Here is a 23,535-nt window from a genome sequence, read left to right on the forward strand (position 1 = left end):
TGTGTTCGTGTGCGTGCGTATCATTGAAGGCAGAAGGTCAACCTTGGCTTTGGTCTTTATCGTCATCGGTCAGTCCCTTCATCTCCTAAACACTCCTCCTCTCCTTGATCCTCTATACCAGTGGTTTTCAACCAGTGGTCCTTGAGAGGGTTCCATGTGGTCCCAAGTTAAATGATGGAGAGTTGGTAAACAAATGGACCCTTACTAGATCTTTAACACTTGAGAGCGATTTTTCATTTTACGCTCTCAAGATCTGCGTTACTTAATTTACAAGAAGTCTACACAAATTAGAGAATGTAAAATACTTGTTATTTTGATTTGAACGTTTGCCTGTTATCTCTCCTATGGTACCAACATCAATACAGCATGGCATTGTGGACAATATCTTACCCAACGCCAACTGCCGAATAAATAATGGACTGTGATATGAAAACGGTTGAAAACCACTGCTCTATACTCATCTTCACGCTCCCTTTCTGCCAAGTAGGCATGTAGGTACGGTACACACTGTACTGATTGATTACTGAAATGATTACACACCTTATAAGACGGGACAACACCACTCCACCCTGAAGTAATTAGGCATGTGACTAACACACTGAAAGAAAAACAGAGTTATGGGGGACCCCAATAGGGTTCCATGTGTACACTCTCAGAGTTACAGACCTGTACAGGGCCTTTTGGAACCCACTCAAGGACACTTTGAGACCTCTGGTGTAGCAGAGCGTTTCCAGTGAGCCAACGTGCATAATAGCTGCACCCTGACTCTGTTTGACCAGAATGCAATAGAGCAGTGATTCTCAACCTATGGTACGCGTACCTTTGCCGGTACTTAGCGACCCCTCTGGTGGTACACAGAATGTTCCCGAAAATGAAAAAGGTGGGGGTGGAGTGGGGGGTGGAGTAGCACGTAGTCGCGTTCCTATATGTATTTAAATAAGCTGTGAGTCGGCGCCGACAAAACATACGGTGCGATGAGCTGGTGGCGTCCATAGGAGGAGGAGGTGGGGTGAGCTGGTGGCGTCCATAGGAGGAGGAGGTGGGGTGAGCTGGTGGCGTCCATAGGAGGAGGAGGTGGGGTGAGCTGGTGGCGTCCATAGGAGGAGGAGGTGGGGTGAGCTGGTGGCGTCCATAGGAGGAGGAGGTGGGGTGAGCTGGTGGCGTCCATAGGAGGAGGAGGTGGGGTGAGCTGGTGGCGTCCATAGGAGGAGGAGGTGGGGTGAGCTGGTGGCGTCCATAGGAGGAGGAGGTGGGGTGAGCTGGTGGCGTCCATAGGAGGAGGAGGTGGGGTGGGGGGAGTAGCACGTAGTCGTGGTGGATGTCTCGGACGGACCTACAACACTATTGCTGCATTCAGGAGCGCCAGTGAAATGACACACAGGCTGGTGTTGTGTTCGCCGTTCAAATGGAAAAAAACACACCATTTAATATGACGCAGAAACTAGGGTTCAACATAACTGGAGTTGGGGGGGGCAGAGAAGTGACAACGAAACGCCTGCGGACGTCTCCGAGGCTACAGGAGTAGCCTACAGACAGTGGTAATGAATGAAACCCATTTCAAAACAGCGCATCTTACAGCCAAAGCCAAACACGTAGCGTAGCCTACTGAAAAGTGTTGATTCAAAACAGCTGTAACCAATTAAATCCAGCTACGTGCGCAACTGCGCATCGCAAAGCCGGCGGTAAAAGTTCAACTTTCTCATAGCTCCCTCGGGCATTTTTCTACTTCTCATTAGCAATAAGCTGTGTGTGTGTGTGTGTGTGTGTGTGTGTGTGTGTGTGTGTGTGTGTGTGTGTGTGTGTGTGTGTGCCAGTGTTGTTTTCGTCGACTAAAACTAAGACGAAAATTATTCGTCGACTACCTTTTTCCACTGACAAAAACTAAATGGAAACTAAATGAAAACTAAGCTGTGATGACTAAAACTAAGACTAAATATACTGACAATTTCGTCAACAAATAAAAACTAGACTAAAATGTTAGGAAGCAACTAATGGACTAGAGATCGAGTATAAGTCATTTTACACTTGGTTGCATGCTGAAAATAGCCGATCTACAAGTTCACAATGCGTCGCAGCGCGACGCATTGTGAACTTGTAGATTGGCTATTTTCAGCAAGTGTAAAATCAGTCATTACGACGGCATCAAGGCCCACCAAAATACATTTTAGTCGACTAAATCAACTGTCGATTTAGTCGACTAAAATCGCATGACATTTAGTCGACTAAAACTAGACTAACACTAAGGCATTCCAGGTGACTAAAATGTGACTAAAACGATATGAAAACTATTCAAAAGACTATGACTAAAACTAAAATCAAATTTTGCTGCCAAAAACAACACTGGTGTGTGTGTGTGTGCGCGCGCGCGCGTGCGCGTGTCTATATCTCTGTCTGTCGTGGGAGAACTGTAAGAGTTAAAGTGCCAGTTTTATTGTCATCATTTTGTTTCTGACGACTGTGGATATATTCATTTGAATTAATTTGCCTCCTGTGTGAATAGGATGAGATAGGTTAGGGGTACGCTACTGTATTTTAACTTAAGTCATAATGGTGGTACCCGGCGAGCCAAATACTTTCTGAGGTGGTACTTTTTTCTTATTTTCTTTAGGTTTTCTGAGCTCAATTGAACCCAAACAACCTGAACTTTTAACATTCAGTAGATTTTCTGTGGTCTGGGGGTTTCTGGCTCAAACAAGTGCTCTGAGTGCTTCCTGCTGTTTGTGATGTCACAGCCTGCAAATCCTATATATGTCAATGGGATTTTCCAGCAGATGTTACTGTTTTGCCTGTTTTCATTGCAGCTCAAAAGGCTTCCAAACCCCAGAAAAAACTCCAGACCACAGAAAATCCACTGAATGTTCAAAGTTCAGGTTTTTGGGTGTAATTGAAACCTAAAAGAAAAACGAAAAACCAAAATAGTCACCAATGCGTCTTTCACTTGTATGTATCCCTCCTTAGGACAACCGTCCTTCTCCTCTCACCCTATACAAATAACTCACTCTAAGGCTTTTCTCCCTCCCCATATAAAGAGACTTTGAGTACCTAGAAAAGCACTACATAAATCTGAGAGATATTATTATTATCCATCCACCACACTCCCCTCTCATCTGATGCAGTAGCTTGAAAAGTAATTACCTCTGTAACGCAGCAGAGTCTTGAGAGATTAATTTAACATTGGTGCCACCAAAAACCTCAAGTCTCCATTTCTCTCCTCTGCTGCACTCCCTGCGTAATAATTTTGTCGAGTTGTTTTGGCCTGAGACTCTACATTTCACGTTTCTGTTTGAGGCATCAGAGTCCAGTGCTGCCATTAAACGAGTGAGCAGAGCGTGCAGCAAGTTAGCAACCACATACGGGCCCGTGTGGTGAGGCGGCAAGGGCTTAGCGGGCCAGCAGGCTGCGGCCCTGCAGCTAAAGCCTCATGCTTTAGGTCTAGACTCCACTAATGAGAACCAGTCGCCGCGCACGCCACAGTCAATGCATGGGAACATGATCACACACACACACACACACAGTCACACACAGAAGCACGCTTGCAGACATGTGGGCAGAGGTGTATACACTTGTGCGCGCGCACACACACAGTTCTCACATAAATTCCCAGCACAGCTTAAGAGCTGCACTGTGATTGGGTAATATCTGTGGGCGGAGACATGCTAGATTACAGCCCACATCTGGACAGGTGAGACACGTAAGAGAAGAGAGGGGGAAGAGAGAGAGAGAATTCCTCGCCTCTGGAAAGCCACATCTACCACTGTTGGCTTAATATCAAAACGCTTTTCTCTCATGGGCCTATAAACTGTGTCAAAAAAGAAACACGCATGCACACACACGCGCGCACATGTAAAACACACATGAACTACATCATGAGTCATCATCATCACACAGATCAAATAGTCTATGGCACAGGAAGCCAAATGAAAGAGTGAGAGAGAGAGGGAGAGAGTTTTGTCACTTTCCAAACATAGCTGCAGGCCAGGGTATATAGTACGATCTACGTAAGCCCACATCTGTTTGTAATATGGCAGCCGGCTGCACAGATTTACGGCCTGGGGTTGACTGGCGTAAGGCTTATTACACTTCAATAGTGTCAACCCAGGACTTACTAGAGACGTGGGGGGAGGGGGGCACACACATCTCTGCTGTCATCACAAAAGTGTGTGCATAACGCACTCACACACGGTACACCACAGCACACACCCGTACTCACAAGTAAGGCAGCAACAGTTAAACTAATTAATTTAACTATTAAATAAGTAGCTATATAAAACAGTAGCGATAATAGCAAATCTCATAATGTGCTGCATGTATCTTTTTATAGTTTCTCAATTAATCAAAATAGTAGTTGATAGAATGATTGCGAATAAGACAGATCGATAGTTGCCGCCCTACTCAGAAGCGCTCACAAGGCACAGCGCGAGGATGCAGAGTGGAGCTTGACAAGGATGCGACCAAAGAATAAAAGGACATGATCTCATGTCAGATTATCCTGCATGGAAGAACCATATACCCTGGAGCTACAGTACATTCTCACACACACAGCTGCTGCTGCTGCTGTCACCTGGGGGCAGAGGAGCATAACAAGAGCTCTGGTAGCGGGCCAGCGTGGCAAGAGTACAAAGAAAACGACCACGTTATACATGACACACACACACACACACACACACACACACACACACACACACACACACACACACACACACACACACACACACACACACACACACACACACACACACACACACACACACACACACACACACACACACACACACACACACACACACACACACACAAAATAACTTTTTGATCACAGTGAGGGGGGGGGGTCCAGATTCTGCATGTTACTGTGGCTGCACGTTAAAATCTAGAGTGTTCATTTAATAATAATTAAACTTTATTTGTATAGCACCTTTCATGACATGAAATGCAGCTCAAAGTGCTTTACAGAGCAAAGGAGAAAAAAAAAGAAAAGAAAAGAAAAGCATGAAACAACATTAAAATAATAGCAGTGATGCAATACAGGACATGAATAACAACAAAGATTTAAAAGCAAGAGTGTAGAAGTAGGTCTTGAGCTGTGCTTTAAAAATGTCTACAGAGGCTGCCTGTCGAAGGTATAGTGGGAGTTTGTCGTCTTGCCGTCGGCCCGTAGAAGCAGAAAGCTGCTTCACCGTGTTTTTTAGGCACATTGAGCAAGCCAGCTGTGGAGGACCTGAGGGGGCTCTTACCTAGCCTGATTATCAGACTGTAGCTTTCTTGAAGCTTCAGTCTGACATTGTCTCCTGTCTGAGCGATTTCAAGGGGGAGGGGATTAGAATTTCCCTCAACCAGTAGCTATTGGTGTTGTTTTTCCCTCCTTCCTCTGTGTGTTGCGCTGCGTGATGACGCTGAAAACGGGACTCGGCGCTGATTGGTTGTTCGTTAGACCCACCCCCACCACCGATTCTCATTGGATAATACATTTTTGTACCGAAGAAATTATAGGTTCACAGTGCAACACCAGACCAAGAGATGCAGTCCACTCAGAGAGTGGGCGGGGTCTTTGGGCTGGATCCAGGCTAGCTCTTACCCTCATGGGTTCATCATTTTTACACTTTCAGAGTTAAACGAACAATCCAGCTACCAAAGCTAGATTATCATACCCTAATGTTGACCAATCAATGACAACACAGACTAGGCACGCACGCACACACACTCACAGTGTAGCCTAGTTAGCAACCTTGGTAGGCCAAATTCCAATACCCCAAAATCAAGGGCCTCGCCTCGCTCACTCACACTCAGTCACTCCAGCATGGCAGTGTTACAGTGAAATTGGTGACCTGCCGAAATATGTGACCATCTTGGCATCTTGTAGACTTCACATAACTTACATGGAGGTCTTTAAATACGTGGCCTAAATACCGCTAGGTTGAACTCCGCTAACAAACAAACCGCATTGATTTACGTTCGGACACTGACGTTATGTGATGTCTACACGATTGTCACATATTTCAGCAGGTCACCAATTTCACCGCCATGCCGGAGTGACTGAGTGTGAGTGAGCGAGTGGCGGAGTGACTGAGTGTGAGTGAGCGAGTGGCCGAGTTTTTGGGTATAGGAATTCAGCTGTAGCTTCATCATAGGAGGATAGGTACTGTAAATCAGTGGTTCCCAAACTGTTTCACATCAAGGACCTCCAAATTGACACTTAATTAGCCCAAGGACCCCCATTTGAAAAGATAGTAATTCTCAACCCGTTTAATTTCAAGGACCCCCCAGTTGACATGCATTAGGCTACGGACTCCCCATTTCTATCCCTGGGACCCCCAATTAATATTGTAAAATCAATGTTAATTTAACTCTCTGAGTTACAGTCCCATAAGGGTCCATTTGGTTCCTAACTATCATTTAGCTGGGGACCCCCAGGAACTCTCTGTCATATGCCCATATGGTCTAAAGTCTAGCCCAAGGCCCCAGTGAGGCTCTTCAATGTTGAAGCACTGGGCCCTAGTGGTAAGAGGAGGGACTGCAGGCGGACCCGTGGATTCATGACTGGGAAACCCCGGGCAGCTGGGCTTTAACATTGAGCGCTCGGTTGCACTTCCGCATTTGACCACCAGATTTTGGTGGTCAAATGCGGAAGTAGAGGGTACTTCCGGGTGCTTCAAAACGCCACTGAGCAACTTCCACTGCCATGAATAGCATAGCGGGGGTCCTGGGTGCCATTCAAAACAGGTGGTACGCAGGGCAGTTGAGTGATATCCAACGAGCACTCCCAAACTGCAACACTGTTGCAGTTTGATTGCAACCACTGTGTTGCAGTTTGAGTGCAACCACTCCTATAACCAGCAATGCCCGTCCGTCCCCATGTCCGTCCCCATGTCCGTATGCATGTTTAGGGTACCAACAGGGGGCGCTGTTGCACCACTCACTTCAGACATGTCTGATTTCATTTTGTGAATAGTCAGCACTCAGCACTGCTGATGATGATTTGGGCAATATCAACAAAATTAGTTGGGCCTTGGGCGATATCAAAAAAATTAAATTTTGACAATATTGTGGGGATGGCTATTTGCGCTTTCATACATTATTTGATATTATTTTTTCATAAATAATCATCACCAATGCCTATAACTTAGTTGGTAAAGGCAAATAATACAATAGAACAGTCACTACAGAACCTAAACATAACCCCAACACTTACTGTATATGTTTTACTGAAAGCCTTGGAGTCAAAAGGTCCAGTCGAAATACACCACTTTAGTGACATCATAACCCTAACCCCTCCCCATTAACATACAACAACAGCTGTGGGCGAGGCTTAAGTTCAGGTGGGTGGTGCTAAGGTGAAAACCAGGCATACTTAATGAACTGGTGGGTACTGCGGCCACATAAAATCCTCATTTTAACACTTTCTGTACAATTATTTTGAAAAGAATCCTAGTATGATCATTAAAAAAAATCACGGCACTCCATCTTTCAGAATAGAACAGTTGGATGTGTTGAGTCTCACTGACTCAGCGGCTTTATATAAAATCAGAGGTAATATCTTTTGGATGTCGTCATCTTGTGACTGTGAGTCAGGATAGTAGATGGTGGTGCTGGCTGTGGAAGGCGGAGTCAGAGGAGGGAACACTAAAGCCTCGTTGGCCCTGCCTTATCTGGAGTTTTCCTTGGAACTTGCACACAATCGCACAGACACACATGCACAGACACGTTTGTAATACTATACTTGTGAGGACATCAACATTTTACTTCTTTTTTTTGTTGTCATTTCTAACCCTAAAAGGCGTAAATAGCCAATATAGATCTGCTATTTTAGGAACACACACACACACACACACACACACACACACACACACACACACACACACACACACACACACACACACACACACACACACACACACACACACACACACACACACACACACACACACACACACACACACACACACACACACACACACACACACACACACACACACACACTCTCCAGGCACTCATGTGTTTGGTATGATGGTATGCTGCTGGGATGTGTCATTTGCTCGTTTCTCAAATCTGAAGTGCATGCAAGTGTACAGTATACGTATACAGTGTGATATATATACACACACTGTATGTTTCCATATAACATGAGCAGGCTGAAACAACCATCATTTGGTTGCACACGCACGCACATGTACACTTGTACAGTACTGTATACAGTATGTACAGCAAGTGTGCTTCCATGTAAAAGGCATCTTCTAGCACTACAAAATGTGCATAAATGTGTGTGTGTGTGTATGTGTGTGTATGTGTGTGCTTGCGTGCGTGTGTGCGTGCGTGCGTGTGTCTGTGCGTGCGTGCGTGCGTCTGTGCGTGCGTGTGTCTGTGCGTGCGTGCGTGTGTCTGTGCGTGCGTGCGCGTGTCTGTGCGTGTGTCTATCTGTCTGTGCGTGCGTGTGTCTGTGCGTGCGTGCGCGTGTCTGTGCGTGTGTCTATCTGTCTGTGCGTGCGTGCACGTGTCTGTGCATGTGTGCGTGCGTCTATCTGTCTGTGCGTGCGTGCACGTGTCTGTGCGTGTGTGCGTGCGTCTATCTGTCTGTGCGTGCGTGCGTGCGTGCGTGCGTGCGTGCGTGCGTGCGTGCGTGCGTGCGTGCGTGGGTATAAAGCATGGCTGTATTTGTTTCCATATAACCTGAGCAGGCAGTGAACGTAATGATTCCACATTTTCCAGCCAGTGTTACTAGGCTCCTGCCAGGCAGACACACAGTCATCCACTCTATCTGTGCCAAGTCTCCATGTCTCACACCTCTGGCTCACCACCTACACACACTTGGCTGCGTGCACGCAAACACGTATACTGTGTGGATATATATATATATATATATACACACACACACAAGAAGACAAAGAAAACTTCCCTTAAAAGAGGAAGGGACCGCACACTCCAGAGATGCTCGGACAAGATTAGATTTGCGTGATTTTGTGTATGTATGTATGTATGTATCATCAGGTGCTTTGATTATATATATATATATATTATATCAATGTGTGTGTGTGTGTGTGTGTGTGTGTGTGTGTGTGTGTGTGTGTGTGTGTGCATGTACCATTATGCATATCATCAGTGGTGAAAAAAGTACTCATTTCGTATTTGAGTAAAAGTATCAATACTGCAATATAGAAAATACTCTGTTACAAGTAAAAGTCCAGAATTCAAAATGTAATTGAGTGAAAGTGCAAAAGTATTGGCATGAACAATGTACTTTAAGTACCATACCAAAAGTAGAAAGTACTCGTTATGCAGAAAGTCCCATTTAAAAATTAAAAAATGTATAAAAATCCTCAGGAAATAGTAGATGGGCTATTTTCAAACGGCCAAAATGTACAGGGCTGAAGTGGTTAATTTACAAGATGTCTACGATGTCAAAATATTCTAAGCTTTGTGTCTGAGAGGCTAAATCTCATCAAATGGTGGTCCGTGGCTCAAATACAGACAAAAGAAAATGGGCCTCGATATGAAAAAGGATGAAAACCACTGTTCTAATACATCCAATGTATAGTTACAAGGTCTTGTTGTTATAAATTATAAATTGCCAACATGAAAGGTGGACGGCGGAAAAACACAGACAACCAAAAACAGACGATTTGCACATGCCCCTGGGGGCGGGGCCCTGTCAGGCCCTTGTCGAGGCGTACCGTGTCCCTTGCTAGTCTCGCGTTGCCAGACTGTTGCCTCTCGCAGTTTTCCAATCCTTACATCATACAGTCTGGAGCAACGGAAGCTCTATTATGAGTAAACGATAAAGCGGAAGTGGAGACTCCTCCCCACTTCTGTTTCGTCTTTACAGTTGCGTGCATTTATCCTTAGCCTATATAAAATAGAAATCATCTAAGCATACGTATATAGCTTGTTTCTTGGAGCTGGCCTGTTCTGACATCACAATGATGTTCTGACATCTGCATACTATAGACTCCAAAGATGGCCCCACGGTCACCTTGGAAAACAACTGTTTATATACTGTTTATATAAAAAATAAAATGTTCTGTTATTGCATTGTCTATTTCTGGCATAAAGATATTCACGTTTAGTTGTAAATAATATATGCCTATGTTGTTTTTTTACATAGCTGTTATGTTGGAGACAAAATCAAGCAGTGTATATTGATATGAGCAGACGTGCTCTGAGCCTTTGATTAGACAGTGGTGGGTTATAGGTATTATTATCAAGAAACAACACACCCAATTGATGAATTCAGTGATTGACCAATCAGATGCAAGCACTCAACCAAGCCGTGTAGCCGAATAAGCAAATACAAAGCATTTACCAAGTTTACCAGCACATGCACTGTACACAGTCAGTCATTCGTTCAGCAATACAAACACGTTCACACACAAGTGCAAACACACAGACACACATGCAGTACATACTGTACACACACACACACACCTACAGTAAGGCTGTGCCAAAGACCACTCAAGGCAGGCACGTGCACACATAGACATCAAAGGGGGCTTGAGCCCCTGGCGGGTTTACCCGTCTGTGAAAAAGCTGCCCTCTCCAGACCATGAATGCAACAGTTACTACAGGGTGTGCAATGCAAATGCGGCCTCTTTCCATTCCATGCCATACCCGAAGGCAGCGTTCAGGAGAATTGCATTTGTGTCAGAACTCTCCTGCACTTGAACGCAGCATTTCGCATTGATATAATTTGTTTAGAAATCCACGTTGTACGCCCACATCTCCAGGCAAAGAGTGTGGGGTCGCACCCTGAAAATGTCAGATCTACTATTTTCGTCCAAACGTGCCCTCTTATGGAATTTCAGCCCCCTGCCTCTCTAACCCTCTGTTCACGTCCTTGCACTCAACAGACACAAGTTTATCTAGTAAACCAACCAAGTGGAACATGCATGACTGACACAATAATGCAAAGTACAAATGAAAGAGCATTGCTGGAAAAGGTCATGTGTGCTCAGTAAACCCTGCCGAGATAAACACGGGTTAAAATGAGTTCAAACTATGTTAAAAGCTCGAACAGCCCTATGCAATTTGTCAATTTAAATGGCCTATGCACACAGGACGACCATGTTTTCTGTTCCCAGCAGTGTTGCCAGATTGTGTGAGAGAAATGGGCAACCAGGTTCATGAAAACAAGCCCAAAATGCATGGTTTCCTCCGGCATCGGTGTGAATGTGTCTGTGAATGTAATGCACAATCTCTGTAAAGTGCCTTGGATAAAGGCGCTATATAAATGCCCCATTTACCATTTATATAAATAGGCTATCTACAAGCTCATCGTGACCCTTTGTGAGCTTGTTGACATTGATTTATTTTTACAAATTTGAAAATATATTTTCTATAATAGTTTTCGGTGCATTTCAAGAAGTAGTCTTTTTCGCGCGCACACACGCACGCACGCACGCGCACACGCACACGCACACGCACACACACGTGATTTGGCAGCATCAGTGTCAGTGACAGCAAGAGTGTTCTGGCCTTTGATGTTGGGAGTCAGTAAAACTCTGGGAGAAACTGGCTCCCATCCTGTCTACGTCTCTGCTCTCCTTCAATCAGCATCCAACTATCAGCTTCCCACAAAGACTGGTGAAAAGTCAAGCTGCTAATTATAATGATGGATTGAACCATCACTGATACCTCATAGCATCAGGTAAATAATGCTATTGTTCCATGTCCTCTCTTCTCTACGACATGTAACAGTGTGTTTGAGATTAATAAAAAATATATATCAAAATTATATTGTCACAGAGATATATATATACAGAGAGCGAGAGAGAAAACGTGAGTCTTATGTTCTTAAATCTCACTTTTAAAACAGTACAAACGCTGTAGCCTCACCTTAATGCAATGGCAGGACAGGGAAACGATGCCAACAGCAGCTCCAGCTCAAAACAGCCTGGGAGGGAAGGAAAAAGACGCAAAAAACAAGTAAGACATTCTGCAAGACATTTCTCTATAAGCCATATCTCCAAAACTGATGGGTCAAACTGAACAACCAATATGTCAATTTGAAGCCATGATTCCCTGCTTTCATATGACATGAAAAGACGAAAAGATAAATACAAATATCCAATGGCAGCCCCTCAGTCAAATCTAGTCAACATATCATTACGAATCAAAAGAAACAAACAATTAAATGTACAATCAATCTCAGAAACAAAACAGCAGATACAGAGATAGATGTTAAAACATCAAAACGTTTTAAAATGAAGGTCAACTTTTCTTTTCGCCCCAATCACTTGTCCGTAGGGAGAATGGCCTGTATTCCATCTTTCTAAATAGGGGCCGTTGGCATAATTTCCTTCATGACAGAGAGGCCAATTTTGGAGACAGACCAAGATGGATACAGTGGGCTTTGAGTCCACGCTTGTGCTGCATGATTTATGAGCAGAGTGAAAGGGCACTGTGTGTGTGTGTGTGTGTGTGTGTGTGGCGCTATAGGTGTGTGTGTCACATTCATAGGAGGAGAAGGGCACCCAGAGAGCTGTGCCTGAGGTGTAAGCCTATATATAAGCCCCAAGGCGTCGGGTAGAATGGCCCACATTCCCCCGATTCAGCCAGCCTGTGGGTACTTGTGACACCAAACTCCACTGTCTCTCTCTCTCTCTCTGTCTATACTTAATCTTTCTCTGACACAAACTCATTAGTCTACATCTCACAAACGGACTCAAACACATGTATAAGATCTGTCCATCTCTCCCACTCTCTCCTCCTTTGCAGTTCTCCTTCCAGTTCTCCCACTATAGCCTGAGGGTGAATCGTCACCTATCCGTTATCTGTACAGACAATGCATCAGGGAGGGTGTCACTTGATTCTCAGAATTATACCGTAACTTAAAACAGGATTGTAGCATAGATTCTGTATCCTCCGACAGATCCTCCTTCTCTACGGCTGGCTTCCTTTTCAGCCTTTGCTTGTAGGCCGGCAGCAACATATCAGATCAGAGCTTCCAAGTGGTGTGTGGCCTAGAGCTTTGTATCCATCTTTGAAGAATGTGTAGCAGTGGTCAAGAGTATTGTCACCGGCCTGGGCCATGGCTCAGTGGTCCAGGCACCTTGGCTGGTAATCCAGTCTGGCAGTGTGCCGCGGGTTCGACTCCCGATCCTGACGGCCTTTACTGCATGTCTTTCCCCCCATCTCTCTCCCCATTTCCTGTCAGCCTACTGTCTGTCCCTCCATAAAATAAAGGCGAAAGCCACAAAAAGAAAAAGAGTATTGTCACCGGCCCAGAACCTAGGCTCCTAATGCCCGAGTCCCGTTCCCGATGAACTTTGCTGTATGTCACTCCCCATGTGTCAATGTTTGTTCCCAGAAAGTGGTGTTCTCTGGCAGACTGGCAGTTATGACTAAGTCATTCTTGTTTTATTATATTTTCACCTACCGGTATATATTTAGAGAGAAAATCACACCCGGAAGTTCCAGACCCACAGGAACGCGACCAGGGTGCTGGCCCGGTTCCGGTGAGCCCCGTGTCCGTGTGTGTGTGTGTGTGTGTGTGTTAGGCTGCGCAACAGTGACACTTGGTTGTGATTTTGTGAAAACCAACCAAACACTATTTTCGTGCTCGGACAGACACAGCCAGCCAGGGACCCACATACTGTAGCTGTCTATAGGAGTGGTTGCACCACTCAAAGAATATTGGTTTACACTGAAGAGTTGAAAAGTACTAAACCATGTAAAACATTGTTTAGGTGCAGTGACAGTCACTGGCTGCCATTGTACAGTATTTCATACATAGGTGGAGGTTCTACTGTATGAGAGTCAAACAACTAAACCTGGAAGTCTTAATGCCATTCTCTACCCATTGGGTCATGCAGAACCACTTCCAGTAAGTGAGGTCACTTTGAAGCCTGAAACACTTTGGAGCCTGTCAGGACAGTTCCAGACGAACACTTTCATTTTCTCTCTCTCTCTCCCCTTATTTGTCATGCCAACCCCAAACCCCAAAATAGCAAATCTACATGCTCACAATGCATCACACCACATTGAGAGCTTGTAGATCAGCAATGTTTTGAATAGACAAAGTAGATGGGCCTGCCCCAAAGTTATTAGTGCAGCTGCGCCTGGCAGCCGGCGAAAACTAGAGTTCTCAACAGGCCCAAAAATGAAGATCTTACCCCCCATGCCAAAGCACCAGCGCTCGCCCAGCAGTCTGCTGTCACCCAGGCGGATGCGTGCAAGGACGAGGTTGCTTCTCGCCCTCAGGCATCTTACTGGTCTTAACCTTACTTTGAACATGTGTTCATGATCAGTGGCGTCACAACAAGTAGCTAATTTGTCACGATTGCACTGAAATGAAACACTAACTAACCCAGGTAAAGTAATGAGGCACTCTGCAAGTGTGTGTGTGTGTGTGTGTGTGTGTGTGTGTGTGTGTGTGTGTGTGTGTGTGCGCGTGTGTGTTCACAACATGCTTGTAGGTAAAACAGAATGAGCTTGAGTGAGTGCATGTTTGCACACAGTGTACAAGCAATGCATTGGTGCATGTGTGCATGCCTTGCATGTTGTATACTTTGGCCCCAGTACTGTGGGAGTGCGTTTATCAACAATAACTACCCCCCCCCCCCCCCCATCCCCCCCCCCCATCCCCAGCCATTTCCCAGGGGACCACGGACATTTAAAAGTCACTCTGGTTCCCATGCGCGCCTGTGTCACTGCCTGGGCCGTGCCTGTTCCCATTGTGAACTCCAAACAATGTTGCTACAAATAAACCAGAAACTCACGACGTAATCACAGAGCTGCTAAAGCCAAATTATAGAGTCAACACTCACAGCCCACATCAACAGAGTCAACAGACGGTTGCTCCCGTCTCTATGGATTTCTGAGATGAAGAGCTAAGAGTGGCAGGCTTTAATCCTACCGTAATCAGAAAGTTATCAGTGTCAGAGAAATATAGACATAATAGATTTTCCATTAATTGTGAAGGTTCCTTGGGCACAAAGAAAAACACAAGAGAAATTACAGTTGGAGGCCATCGATATTGTCCTTTTCTTTTTGCTGAGGTTTGCGTGATCTGCGCAAAACCCCTTTTGGTGTTTTAAACATTATGTTATAATTTAGCTATTGAAAAATAGCAGATCTACAAGCTCATAGCGCGCCACCGAGTGGCGCGCTACGAGCTTGTAGGTCTGCTATTTTTGAAAAATCGTGAAAATATTTATTTCAGAAAACTGGAGGATTTAGAAGGATTTTTTTAAATTTTGAGGTCAGGCCTAAATGGGTCAAATGATAAGGGACAATATCGGTGGCACCCAACTATATAGTTCCATTGCACAAGATCATGGGAGCATGAGATGGTCTGGTCTAGTGGACTTCAGATGAACGCCATTTAACTTCAGATTCCACTTCAAATACAACACGACCAAGGTGGCTCGGCCACTTCCTGGACAGATCATTATGCACGAGGGCCCGAGTTTGAGTCCAACTCCTGTCTTGTCTCGCACGTCTCACCTCTCTCTGCCCTCCAATAAAGCATCCAATGCCTCCCCAAAATCGTAACCACTTGAACCCCAGTAGCCAGCTGATCTACAAGCTCCCAACGAGCAAGTTGCGTATTCTGTGGAGAAATATGGTGGTGAAATATCAGTGGTTCCCAAACTTTTCAGCCTGTGACCCAAAACAGAAATTGATATTCGCCCGGGACCCAAACTAGTGAAAATAGCTCACAATGCAGCGCGATATTTGTTCTAATTTATGGAATTTCTTAGATTTATATTTTATTTCTTCATGAAATTACTGAAAAAAATCATTGAATTTTGTTTTTAATTCATGAAAGGTGAAAGGTGAAAGGATTGTTTTTTGAAAATGTTTTGAAATAATAATTTAAAAACAAAAACTAAGGGGACCCATAAAAATGTGTTCGCGACCCACAAATGGGTCCCGACCCAGTGTGTGGGAAACAGCGGTGTAGATTGATAAAGGAGGGGGCTTAGTATAGACTAAACCAAAAGTCCTTTTAGGAGATTGTATTATTAGCATTGTTTTCTATTCAGTCTTCTATTCAGGCCAATAGGGGGATATAAAATTACAAGGTCAGGTGATTTTCAGCTACAGTATCTTGAGTGACTCATCCAGATTCTGTAGTAGTGTGCTATGGACAATATAATTGTAGATACTTAGAGATCTCGTTTGTGCTGTGGTGAAAAACAGCAAACTGTTTGTTTTTGTTTTTTTTAGATAAGATTAGATTGTCTGTCTGTAAAGTAGAGAGAATCATATTGTCCAAAATATAAAGCTACGCTGGCATCTTCTTGTCGAGGAAACGACACGTGAAAGTTACATCATAGGTGATAATATATGCACGTAAAAACATATTTACACTAACACTAACACTTTTTGTGAAGTAGTGTTGTACTTATTGGTGAAGGATTTCTTCCCCCATGAGTATTCCATCCATTTGGGGCAACCCTAAAAACATATTTTCAAAGACAGAGCTCTCGGCCATGTATTGCTGCTGCTCACAGAAAGAGAGACGTCAAACAAAAAGAAAAGTGGGGCTTTAGGTTGTGCGATGTGTGGAGGTGAGTGACATTGGCGCTACTGGATCCAAGCTCCAGGTGATGTGGGCCACAGGTGCAGCCTTGGAGCAGCGTCAGGCGAGCAGGGGCTTTGATACACCTCAGTTCAAACACATAGCATCACTGATGAAAGACTGCTACTGATATCAAACTGCCACATGTCAGCCTCCCGGGCATGAGGGCACCCCCATACACACTGACCGGCATGAATAGACACACATATATTGTGTTATAGGCCTGTGCGTGCGTGCGTGTGTGAATGAATGTGAAAAATGTGTGTTTTACGACACACACGCACAAAACCACACAGTCATTTACCAGACATTCAACTCTTTTCAACTTTGATGTCTCTGTTGTCAACCCTGGGGGGTTGTCTGATGAGAGGACAGAAGGACATACAGAGAGAGAGAGAGAGAGAGAGAGAGAGAGAGAGAGAGTGATGAAAGAATGATACAGAGAGGGATATAGAGAGTGGGAGAAACGACAAAGATAAAGAGGGTAAGAAATCGTACCCGTGTCCTCTCTTATCCAGGTCCTCATTGAATCTACTATAATGCTATCGCGTAATGGAGAGAGGAGGCTACGCAGTAAAATATGCAGTTATTGATGAAATGGGCCTAGAGAGACAAGCTACCTGTATATTACATGATATGGACAGCCGGGGAGAAAGAACGAGAGAACAGAGGGAGGCAGAAAGGGAGGGAAGAGAGAGAGAGAAAGAAAAGAGATGGATAATAAGAAGGGAGTTGAAAACAGAACAGAACAGTGTGGAAGAGTGAAATGTAATGGTAGAACTGACGTAAAAAGAGTGATATATGGATAAATAGATGTTCAGACAGAGGGAATGAGATGGAGGAAGTGAATGAAAGAGTCGACGTGACTCTCGTCTACCAAGCAGCTGGACCCCCGTCCGTGTCCGTCTCTCTCTCTCTCTCTCTCATGGAAACTGTCGGAACTCGAACCGCGTGTGGTATAGGATAATACCGATACCGATGTGCGTGACAGACAAACACACACACAGTAGACATGTGAACACACGTGCACAGAGACAACAGACATCGAGCGGCCCGTCTCATTAGCGGAGACTCCTACTTCTCCTCGATCAAAGCTGGCTGAGGACCCCCAACGACGACGCCCTTGAGAGGACATCTGGAACTCCACGTTTCTTTCAACGAGTCCAGCTCAACATCTCATGTTGTGCAAAGAAACCAGAGCCCATGAGATGGTGTAGAATGTCTCCCAGGGTCTGCACCTTTTTGATTTATCCAGGGGAGGTTTTGGCTGAGAACACTACTACACTGTAAAGCCCTGAGCGTCAATTCAACCCTTCCAAGTGTATTCGTGTAAAAGCGCACCATTATGGGTGCATTTTTAACGCTCAATTAAATGAACACACAGGATTTTGCAGTGTACTGTAGCTCTTTTTATCAGCTTGCAGAGCTGATCAATGATCAGTGGTCTAGTGGCGTGGTTTTCATGATTGGCTGGCCTCTAAGCCAATGGGACACTAAGCCCCACGTCCAATGGGACACTAAGCCCCACGGCCAATGGGACACTAAGGCCACTCTCCTCTCCCCCACCACAGCAGGACTAGAGAGTAGACTGCAAATGCGACTACAGAAAGCCCCACTATATACAAGAGAATGGAATGCAAGCTGATATATAATGACTTGAGTAATTGTCTCCACCAGGCCAAAGGCATGGGGAGAGAGTATGTTTTGCCCTCCGTCCGTCCGTGTGTGTCCGTGTGTGTCCGTGTGTGTGTGTGTGTGTCCGTCCTTCCGTCCGTTAGCAGCTAATCTCCGGCACCGTTAACCTGGCCGATGCCAAACTTTGCACACACACCCCCTGGATGCCAACGATGAACCTGTTATGAACCTGGTATAGCACCACCATGATGCAGCTTTTCACCATTTTTACCTACAACTGCACCAATCTGCGTGAAATGTTGCTTTCACACTCCCTAGGGGCCAAGGACAAACCTTTGACATGCATATTTCACATGTGCCTTTTATAGCGCCACCAGGAGGCCGACTTTTTTTTGTCCAGAAATCCTACAAATCGTTACACAGCATCTCTATAGCCATGTGTTCAAGACGGATCTGTCCAATATTTCATATTCCATCCTACTTGGCTAACATTACCTTTCAAATTTTGCAGGATTGGCCCGTTTTGAACAAAAAGCTTCTAATCATGAACGCAGCGTGCAATTTTACGTGAAATCTTTCACGCACTTTCCTACTAGGCTGAGGAATATATCCCACCCATTTCACATTGGTCTGTTATAGCGCCACCAACAGGTGGACGTTGGCATCTTCTTGTCGAGGAAACGACACGTGAAAGTTACATCATAGGTGATAATATATGCATGTAAAAACATATTTACACTAACATTGTTTTTGTGAAGTAGTGTTGTACTTATTGGTGAAGGATTTATTCCCCCATGAGTATTCCATCCATTTGGGGCAACCCTAAAAACATATTTTCAAAGACAGAGCTTTTGGCCATGTATTGCTGCTGCTCACAGAAAGAGAGACGTCAAACAAAAAGAAAAGTGGGGCTTTAGGTTGTGCGATGTGTGGAATTTTGCAAGATTGGTCCGTTTTGAACAAAAAGCTTCAAATCATGAACGCAGCGTGCAATTTTACGTGAAATCTTTCACGCACTTTCCTACTAGGCTGAGGAATATATCCCACCCATTTCACATTGGTCTGTTATAGCGCCACCAACAGGTGGATTTTTGCAAAACGCATTTCTGGAACACAATGCGTCAAAACATCCAATTGCCATCAAAAGCGTAAGAACAAATGGCACCCTTTTCACATCTCCTAAACATTCCTATCCTCCTGGTGGAGACCTGTGCCCAGAAGGGCACTTTTTCTAGTTTGTTTTTTTAACAGAAAGACATCATTAGCTGAACACGTTGACGTCTGAGAACGGTCTATCTCAGCCAAGCCATCTGCTGTAGACCATGGAGCATCTCCAAAGAGGCAGCAGAAGGTCGAGCCGTCTTAATTAAACCAGTTCCGAGTGACCTTGACCTAGGGTTCCCTGGCTGGTTCCATAGCTTGCCAGGCAATGAGGTTCCTAGGTTTTCGATGTCATTGAGGACCGGGACCCACGGCCCACGGCTGGTCTTTTATATGGGTCCCAGGAAATTTCTATTGGTCTACAATAACATTAGTCCCCTTGGATGCATCGAGAATACAGCCTTTTGGAATAATATGTGTCAGTGTGGGACACATGGCTAAGTAACAACACCACTGGCCAGGTCATAAACCAGCCACTCTGACCTTTAAGCTACCACTGACTGACCAGCATTTGGCTTTTTTCCCAAAGGAATTCAAACACATTGATTGACTGATTGAAACCTTTATTTATTCTCGAAAAGAGCATTGAGGTTCCCCCTCATTTGCAATGCTGACGAGATCACATATATAAAAACAATGAAGACAGATATAAAACAAATCTACAAGTAAGGCATAGAGACATAATATACAGACAGTGAAACAAAACACAAGTTAAAAACAGTTACATATTGAGGTAGGGAGGTTCAGAAGCAGGTTATTAAATTGTCCATATGATATTGGGGTACCAATTTTCATTGATTTATATATATTCCATCGTATGGTGGTGTCATACACACCGAAAATAGCCGATCTACAAGCTCACAACACTTGGCACCAGAGAGACAATAATTATATTAAAAAAAATATTTTTAATGCTGGATTAATGTGTATCAAATCTCATGATCTTGTGGATGGCACAGTTGGATTAAATAGCCATTCACTAGATCTTTCGAGCTTGGCAATTATTGTGTTAAGCAACCGCTGACCAAAATTTGGCTTCATACCCGGAATTCAAACACATTCAGGCTGGAGCACAGAACACTTTAGTAATGCTTGATTTATATTCCATCATATGACGGAATATAAATCATATAAATGTTGAGGAGCCAAAACCAAATTATTGTACTCTTACGTACTTAATAATAATAATAATCACTCAACAATATATAAGATGTAACAGGAATCGTGAGTCTGGTGGTCTCCGATTCACTCTCAACTTTCCCTCTAACAATAATGAAAACATCTTTATGTTACGGAGCTACTGTGACTGTGTGTGACAAAGACAGTTAACATGTTAATTAATGCTCTAATTACAGAGACGAGACGAGAGCAGTCGAGCCCAGAGTGCTGCGAGAGATGGATGGTTTGAAAACTCAGAGGCCATTTGGTTACAAAGGCTTTGCTTGGAATTCTCTTAGTTTGGTTTGGGGCCAGTTCAGTTGCAATGAACTCCAGTGTGTTACAGCATGCACGCACGCACGCACGCACGCACGCACGCACGCACGCACGCACGCACAGCCTGGTGGTCAGACTGGCAGGCAGGAGGGAAGTTGGAGTACAGTGGGATCTGACCATTTCACCATACGCTCCATTCCAGCGACACACACACACAGCTATGTCCAACCACAACTTGTGTGCGTGTATGCTTGAATGTGTGTGTGTGTGTATATATATATATATATATATATATATACATATATATATGTGCGTGCGGGTGCGTGCGTGCATGGTGGGGTGGGGTGGGGTGTGGGTGTTAGCCGTACAGTATAAACACTGTGTGGACTCCCTTGACTTGTGTTTACTGACTGAGATAAAGACTGTCATTCTTATGTCACCACCAACTAACCTCTCTTTATATCCAACCAGAGGGAGGGAGGGGGGGGGTATACAGTACAGACAAGAGGAGAAATAATGAACAAGACAGATGGAGAAGTTAAAAGAAAGAGGGGGAGAGAAACCGAAAGAAAGACGGAGTAAGCAAGAAAATGGGACGGAACTGAGGTCCCTTTTCCACCTGGGTTGAACCGGTTCTTTTTTCCCAGCCTAATATTGAACCAGTTCAGAGTATTTTTTCCACTGAAAATGAATTGGCTCAGAACTTTGAAAGTTGGTTCGGAACTGGAACGCACCGAGGTTCCTAGAATGGAACCAGTTCTAGAACCAAAGTTATTTTGGGTGGAAAAGCGACCCGAGAGAGGGAGGGGAGAGAAAGACTTAGCTTTGGCAAAGTAAGGACGGTTTTGCATGTCAAATGGGGTCTGAGGGTGGGAGACAGAGGAAAAAGAGAACGATGAATAGAATGATGGAAAAAGTAAAAAAGAGAGAGAAAAGGGAAGAGAGCATGGGGTTTAAGTCAGGTCACCCCCCCCCCCCCCCCCAAGTAGTGCCCCCTCATACTGTACATCCCCTCCTCATATGTTAAAGTACTTAAAGGCTGTACAATCCCCTAGTACTCTGTTCATTGTGCCCTGAGATGCTGGCCAGCATATCAAACAGCGGCCAGGAAATGATATGGAACCAGCCTCTCTCTCGCTCTAATTTTCCTCTCATTACGGACTACATGAAACAATACTAGTAAGGCTAGTCTACTACTTATTGTAGTACTCACTCCCCACTGAGAAATAGTCGTCTATAGAGCCTCGCAGTCCCGCCTCCTACCCTGGACCAGGAAATGAAACCCAATGCATTATTCTCATAGACATTTCTTAAAGTATTTATTTAAAGACGGTTACGCCGCGGACAAAGCCAACTCGAGTCGTGACAACTCATGACAACACAAACAATATTTTGGACCAAACAAATAATTAGAAAGAAGAAAAAAACGGCAGGTTACAACACTTTTTTTTTTTTTTTTCTTCTTTGTAATTATTTGTTTGGTCCAAAATATTGTTTGTGTTGTCATGAGTTGTCACGACTCGAGTTGGCTTTGTCCGCGGCGTAACCGTCTTTAAATAAATACTTTAAGAAATGTCTATGAGAATAATGCATTGGGTTTCATTTCCTGGTCCAGGGTAGGAGGCGGGACTGCGACGCTCTATTAGACATCCGTCTAAAAATGAACGTTTTACGGCGGTCTACTTAGCCTAGATTTTGATTAGCAGTTTTTTTAAATGTCTATATATAGACGTTGAAACAACGTTGTTTCAACGTCTAATCTAAAAACGGCCATAGCCACTTTTCCAAATGTAATGACATCACATTTGTGAATTACATTAACAGTATAGATTGGGGTACCAGAGATCACAATAATCATATCAAATGGAGATCCATGGCCTGATGCATATCAAACTGGGGGGTTATAAATGCTCACCATCAGCCTCACTGCCAATTAGCACCAATTATACTTGGCGTTGCAGCATGTATTAGGCAGACATGCATTACTCTGTCTCTCTCTCTCTATTCCCAGTCTCTCTCCCTCCTTCCATCTGTGGCGGGGAGACGCCACACTGACCAGCACAGGCAGGCGTTTGCCGGGGTCATTAAGCTGGCGTGTCTGTTAAAAAGCTCAACTCAGAATGGGGGGAGGAGGGGCATTTTTTACACACATTTTAAATCAACATGACTTTACGTAGCCCCAGGTGGGGGCGTCTTCTTGGCTCAAGAGGAGCTGAGGCGTACATACCGCATACTAGCTCTGACGAAGCGGACAGGGACACTTACTCGTCCCCACACACACACACGCACACACGCACGCACGCAGGCACGCAGGCACGCACGCACCCAAATGGACCCTTAAAGATCCAATCGGTTACATCTTCACACTTAGGGCCCTATTATGCATGTCTTAAGTACCAGGTCTTATTACTTAACTTAAGACCTGGAGGCGTGATCAATGCCATTTGGCTATTCTGAGTGGCCAAACAGCATTGACCACGCCTCCAGGTCTTAAGTTAAGTCATAAGACCTGGTACTTAAGACACGCATAATAGGGCCCTTAGTGTTAAATAAATTAACACTCAGGATTTTATAGTGTACTATGACGCAAAAACACAGAAATACAATGAAATGTCTTTTATAGCACATGCAGAAATACAATGAAATGTCTTTTATAGCACATGCAGAAATACAATGAAATGTCTTTTATAGCACATGCAGAAATACAATGAAATGTCTTTTTTTAGCACAGAAATACAATGAAATGTCTTTTTAGTTTTATTTGGGTGCATGCATATCCTCCCCGCATGGCA

At 44.4% G+C, this 23,535-nt stretch overlaps 1 protein-coding gene across 1 annotated transcript in view; it reads right to left on the reverse strand.

Moving 5' to 3' along the window:
• The window catches only part of ppp2r3a (protein phosphatase 2, regulatory subunit B'', alpha), a 105,423-nt gene that overhangs the window by 63,323 nt on the left and 18,565 nt on the right, over positions 1 to 23,535 (reverse strand). The window contains exon 2 of the mRNA XM_079528908.1: positions 11,821 to 11,878. The gene's annotated coding sequence lies outside the window, so the exon portion shown is untranslated. The remainder of the gene's footprint in view (positions 1 to 11,820; positions 11,879 to 23,535) is intronic.

This window comes from Electrona antarctica (assembly GCF_951216825.1).
Source record: "Electrona antarctica genome assembly, chromosome: 18".
Classification (NCBI taxonomy): domain Eukaryota; kingdom Metazoa; phylum Chordata; class Actinopteri; order Myctophiformes; family Myctophidae; genus Electrona; species Electrona antarctica.